Raw genomic sequence first — 5,742 nt, 5'->3', positions numbered from 1 at the left:
TTTTAACACGTTTTTCGTCTTTCCTTCGAAAATTCCTTAATTCCTGATGATTGGCGTACGGCACGTGTAGTGCCAGTGTTTTAAAGGGGTGGAGACATCAAAATTTTCGTTCATGCGTTTGTTGATTCAAACGTTGCGTCATGCTTCAGGGAGCACGATACACAGAGCGGGATTCATATATATCCGATAAATAATTTAATAATAGCGTTATGATACCGAGCGATTTCGGTTTCGGTTTCTGGGCTCCCGGGGATGCTATGACGTCACAGAGGAGGAAACGCAACATGGCTTGGTCACGTGGGCCACAAAAAATAGTGACGTAAAATTATGCTGCGTCGTCTGCTCGCGCATACGCGTGCTCTGCCAGCAGAGGTCAACAACTGGCGATTCGAAGTGCATGTCGCGATTATTATAATTATTGCGAAGAGCGACAACAACGGTAAGAAAATATTGCGGCTTGTGAGAGTCGGTGATTCATTGCGAAGCGCCGTAAGCTTTAGCTTTGAAGTGAACCGGAAAAGGCCTAGCAACGATATCGGCGGCTCCGAACGATCAGAGGTGGTGAAGCTGCCGTCGGTGCCAGAGTGACCACACCTCGGTCGCTGATTGGCCGCTTCGCCGTACGGCTGCCGCACAAATGGATCCCGGGCCCATCCTCTCTACGGAAAGGAAATCTCGCCATTCGCGAGCAAAACCACCGGCGCACGGGGGCCGGCGAACTGCAAACGGCGTGCGGCGAGGTTCCGTGCCGGTAACGTGGACGGGCCCTCACACTGAGAAAGGCCAAGCGAACGAGAGACCGCTCCGAGCTGCCGAACTATGCGACTATGCGAGGAGAGAAGCGGACAACACGAACGCCGCATATCCTGGTCACTTTCGGAGTCGGCCGGCTAGTGTTACACTGAAACGTGTAAAGGCCCGTCCGCACGGTAACTCGCCGCACGCAGTTTGCCGTTCGCGGGCCGCCGTGCGGCGTTCGTGTTGTCCACTTCTCTCCTCTTGTGTCCGTGTCAGCACGCCTTACCCCTTCTTTGCATTAAGAAAGGATTTATATATGCCTCTAGCTCGGTCATAGAGGAGGCTATGCTCGGTCGCTCGGCTTAGCAGGCTCCGTAATCGACATTTCATAGCTACTCATCATACGTCACGTTTTTATGCTAGTGTGCTATGACGTCAATATTTTCGTTCCTCCTCTGTGACGTAGTAACTGCCGCGCTAGCGATGGGTCTCGACTACGAGAAGGAGTTTTTAATGACTTTTTGGAGCTGAATTAAAATTATTTTGATATGTTTGCAGCGTCCAACACCTCGTTCTGGGTGTCCTTGCATACAGAAGCAGCCTACAACATGCTTTCTATAGCTTCAAAATTTGGTGTCCCAACCCCTTTAATTGTCTTTAATATTAAAGAATTTCACACCAGAACTTCAACAATCAAGGGCGTGTTATTGTTTTCCATACAGGGCGCGCACACGACGCCTGGAAACCATTCTATGCTCGCGCAGCAGCAGGAGCGAAATGCCGGTGTTGCACAGCGGTTTCTTTATTCTATGCAGCGGTGTCACAGAGCCACCGCGCTGCGACCACTTCGGCGGCACAATCCAAATTTGTCGGACATCTCATTCTGTGCTGGAAACACTGGGAGGCAGGAAGTTTGAAAAAAACGGCCACTCCCGCCCGCAATGTCTCGGTCGTGGGTTCGTTATGCCAGTTGTTCAAGCCGTTCTGTACATTTATACTGGATATTAACTGGAGTCATTTAGCTGTGCTGATGCTGTTTGCCGTGTGTTTTGCATCAGTGCTTCGTGACATCGGCTGTATTGCGTGTTTTCGCCGACGGCTTACTACCACAATGGCGGGATCTGCGTTCGCCGCCTTCGTGTCTCGGTGCGTCTTTGTACGTCGCACGTTCGGATAACACTTTTTCCGGTAAGTGAAATACATTGCGCTTCGTTTTTCGTCAGCAATGTGAATATATTTAGGTGTTAGCCGCGGCAATTCTTAATATATGGGCTCTTCTGCCCTGCGAGTTTTCGTCATTACTTTTATACGAGGGTTCTGCTTGTGTTCAGCCGTTCAGCACTACCGCGCTCCACGACTTCCGCAACAACAGTCAGAACTTTGCCCTGGTTGTTAGCCTGTGGTTAACGTAGCACGAGCCAACCGAAAGGAGTGCATTCGAAGATGACGCGCTGGCTGTAATGCTGAACCAGACTGAACTCGCCTTATTTTGTGTCCTTTTGTACTTACGTGTGCGCGCGTGTGTCAGTGACTATGCAGTTTGTAGCGTTCCCACTTTATAGCAAAAAATATATATATATATATAACTGCAATGTTTACTTCATCTATACAATTCCAAATTAAATCGTCTGCTGATGTACAAATTTCACTTGTTTTGTTCTAAATAAGCAGCAAAACCTTTAACCTAGTAGGTGCTTCATCTGGGAGTGAAATCACGACAGCTTGGCATTTATTAATGAATGACTGTGACTGGGTCACCTTATGTGTAATTGCAAATCTGCCTTTCAACTGACTTGATGCTATCTTATTTTGTCCCTTTCACTCTATAGATGGCTGGACATCCTTCTTGTACCTTGGCGCTAGCTGGATGACGGGACCTCATCATGATCAGTGTAAGCCAATGTACTGTACCCTCTCTGGTCCTCCCAGTGCTTTTTATGTGGGTTAAGGCCAGGGAGCGCTTCGTGGTAAAATAGCTAGTTGGTGTCTCACCAACGGCCATTTTTTAGCTCTGGTCCATTATAAGCTGCCACTATTATAACCAATTTCTCAGTGCCAGTGTACATACACAGTTCTACTAATAATTAGTTTCCCTAAGCCTTACAAAATTTACCTGTAGGTAGTCATTGCTATGTAAGAACTCACAAATTAACTCTGCTGTCATAGAAGTATTCCATACATGAGTAAAAATTTTCTACAACAGTGTACATTACACCTTGCTTCCCTAATGCACAAATGTATTCAAGCCAGTATTTGATTAGTTTGGTATTCTAAATGTTTTCTGTGTGATTTAGTTTCTTTACAGGAACTTACTGCACAGCATCAGCAAGCAGTCTTATTTAAGATTTATGTGTGCTGTAAAAGGTGTGCTTTGCCACTAGAATTGATAAAACATGGGCCAAGGCTTCCATACAAGGACAAACTTCAATTTCGTTCTACCACCATGAGCACTTGGCTGGTGCTTGCAAAATGAATCGCATCAAGTAGCTTGTGCCAGACTGTTTTTTAACCTTATTTTGAGGAGATCACAAAGTGATCTGTGGATGCGCCTGCATCTGAGATATAGATTGCGCTGCAACATATGTGCGTGTAGAACAGGCATGATGCTGAGGGTTCCAGCAGTTTGCAGAGGTGCTTTTAAAATTTTGTCATGACTGCAATTTTACCTGTGCTGATCACCTATTTCAATAATATCATTGGATGTGTTATCAGAATTTATCAATCTATTTGCCCTGGCCCATTAGCCTGCCACATTTGCCTCATCACTAGGTGGGCAATTATTCTGCATGGACCATTACTTGAATACACCTTTTTGTGTGCAGTAGCTTCTCAGTTGCAAGTCAGCATAGATGCTCAGAATTACCTGAGAGTATAGATACACTGATAATTTGCCACCTATACGAATCACTTCGCACTTTCTCACGCAAACAGCATGTTAACACTTCCAAGTCAGCGGGCAATGTTATCGTTTGATCACATCATGAGATACTTTCAACTTTGTATGAAGCATCATCCAAGGTGTTGCATCATTTGTGTGAGGTATTGCCCGAAGCCAATTAGGGTCACTTGAAAATATATCAACAAAAGTGATTGATCCAGCTAGGAGTGTTGCTTTGGAACACTACTTTATCACCAGTCCTCCTTTGCATGCTACCTGCTTACTCTGTACTGTGTCATGTTTAAGTTTGAAAGAAAGGCAACAGCTAGGCAGCGCAAAATGCCAAACTTGCTTTTAGTTCAACAATATAAGACGCTATTTAACTTAATTAAGTTAGTACATCATTTACCTGCAGAGTGAATTACTGTTTTAAACTGATTATATTTTGCAGGAAGCTTCTCAGACTTGTTTGACAGGTTGATAAGTGGCTTTTTAGCCACAAAACACCATACAATAATTCAAAGGCTGACTTTGACTCTGCTATGCAACTTAATGACTATATGCCAGGAACAAGGCCTCTGAGTTGGGGCGCTGGCTAACACTCCCAGTGTTCTACTAGGACACATAAATACCCAAGAAAGTGGATGGGAAAACGACGCCGCTGTAGCTCAATTGGTAGAGCATAGCACGCGAAATGCGAAGGTTGTGGGTTCAGTTCCCACCTGCGGCAAGGTGTTTTTTCATCCACTTTAATTTCCATTAATTTATCATTACTTTATTTCATTTATTAAGCACATGCAATTTCCCCTATGTTGTCCTTGGTGTCAGTGTTTGTTGGCTTCTCATGATAGGAAATATACTAGTCATTTTAAACATCATCGCATACATACCTTAAGATACCCGTAATTTAAGAGAAAGGAATGCTTAAATTTATTTTTAATGTGAGCCAAACTTCTTACGTAGCACATATTGCTAATTGAAGTTCCAATTTCAACATTCCCATTTCCTCTCTTGCCCTTTTTTTCCTGTTCTGTGCAGGTATTGCTTTCCTATGTCTACAAGAACCGTCATGGGTGGCCTGTGACAGCAAGCTTTTGTGGGCAGCCAGTGCTCTCCTACGAAGGCTGGCCTACTCTGGCAGTGGCGGCAATCATCTTCAAGATTTATCGATGATCACCTTTGCTGCTATTTGTCACTCTTCTTAATTACACTTTCTGCATCTTTTCTAATCTATTAAGTAATAAAGTATGAGTATGTGACATGGTGTGAAGTTGATGCCTTGCTGCATTTTAGCTTGCAATCACCTTTTATGCATGAAAAGCTCATCATACAATTTATGAAAAACAATATAACAGCATATTATGATTTATCTTTCAGTATCTTGTAACATGCAACATACAAGGAATTCACTAATGGATGGTATGCCGAAGAACTGGCCATTATTTCTGCGTGATGCTGTGCAAGCATTTGGCGTTACCTTACAAGAGGCACCCGGAAAGTAAGTTACAATTTACTTTTAAATGAAGCATGGACATCAGAAAAAATATATTTATATTGCTAGTTAGAGTGGTTCGCAGAGTGTTTTTCCAGATGTGTACCATCCTTTATTTCTTAACTCATTGCAGCACAGTGTTCTGTTTCGTATACTGGTGTAAGGCTATTGTGCCCCCTGTAGCTGAAACAAGGATATAATTTTTGCCTGAACTGCAGCATCACTGACAAAATTTTTCTTTGCTAGAAACTATTTCAATTTGGTGGAGACCCAGCAGGGCGAAGTTTTGTCAATAATGGTGTGTTTCACGCAGAGATGTTCTTGTTTAGGTCAATGAGTGAACATTGGAAGTATATCAGCATACAATAAAGATCTTGTTTGATTTGCAAAATAATTCTGACAGGTGGCATTCAATTGATTGGTCTAATTAAAAAGCACAAATTGACCAATGAGGCTGTACTACACTATTCCCATGTTTCACATCTGGAAAAACTACCTCTGCATCACTCTATCCGACAATATACACTTTTTTTTTCTGATATCCATGCCTCGTTTAAAATAAATTGTAACTGTGGGCAAACGTCGTGTTACTGTAAGAGCTGCCGCAAAAATTTGAGGGAATGTCTAATAAAAG

At 43.4% G+C, this 5,742-nt stretch overlaps 1 long non-coding RNA gene across 1 annotated transcript; it reads left to right on the top strand.

Annotated features, from left to right (window-relative positions):
• The first annotated feature begins 1,142 nt into the window (after positions 1-1,142).
• Positions 1,143-4,862, top strand: LOC135896146 (uncharacterized). The gene is made up of 3 exons (XR_010562599.2): positions 1,143-1,926; positions 2,568-2,630; positions 4,655-4,862. It is a non-coding gene; the product is annotated as an uncharacterized lncRNA (long non-coding RNA).
• The last annotated feature ends 880 nt before the right edge of the window (positions 4,863-5,742 follow it).

The sequence above is a fragment of the Dermacentor albipictus genome, chromosome 1, assembly GCF_038994185.2.
Source record: "Dermacentor albipictus isolate Rhodes 1998 colony chromosome 1, USDA_Dalb.pri_finalv2, whole genome shotgun sequence".
Classification (NCBI taxonomy): domain Eukaryota; kingdom Metazoa; phylum Arthropoda; class Arachnida; order Ixodida; family Ixodidae; genus Dermacentor; species Dermacentor albipictus.
Note: the sequence above shows the minus strand (reverse complement) of the source record. Positions and strands in the feature narration are given on the sequence as shown.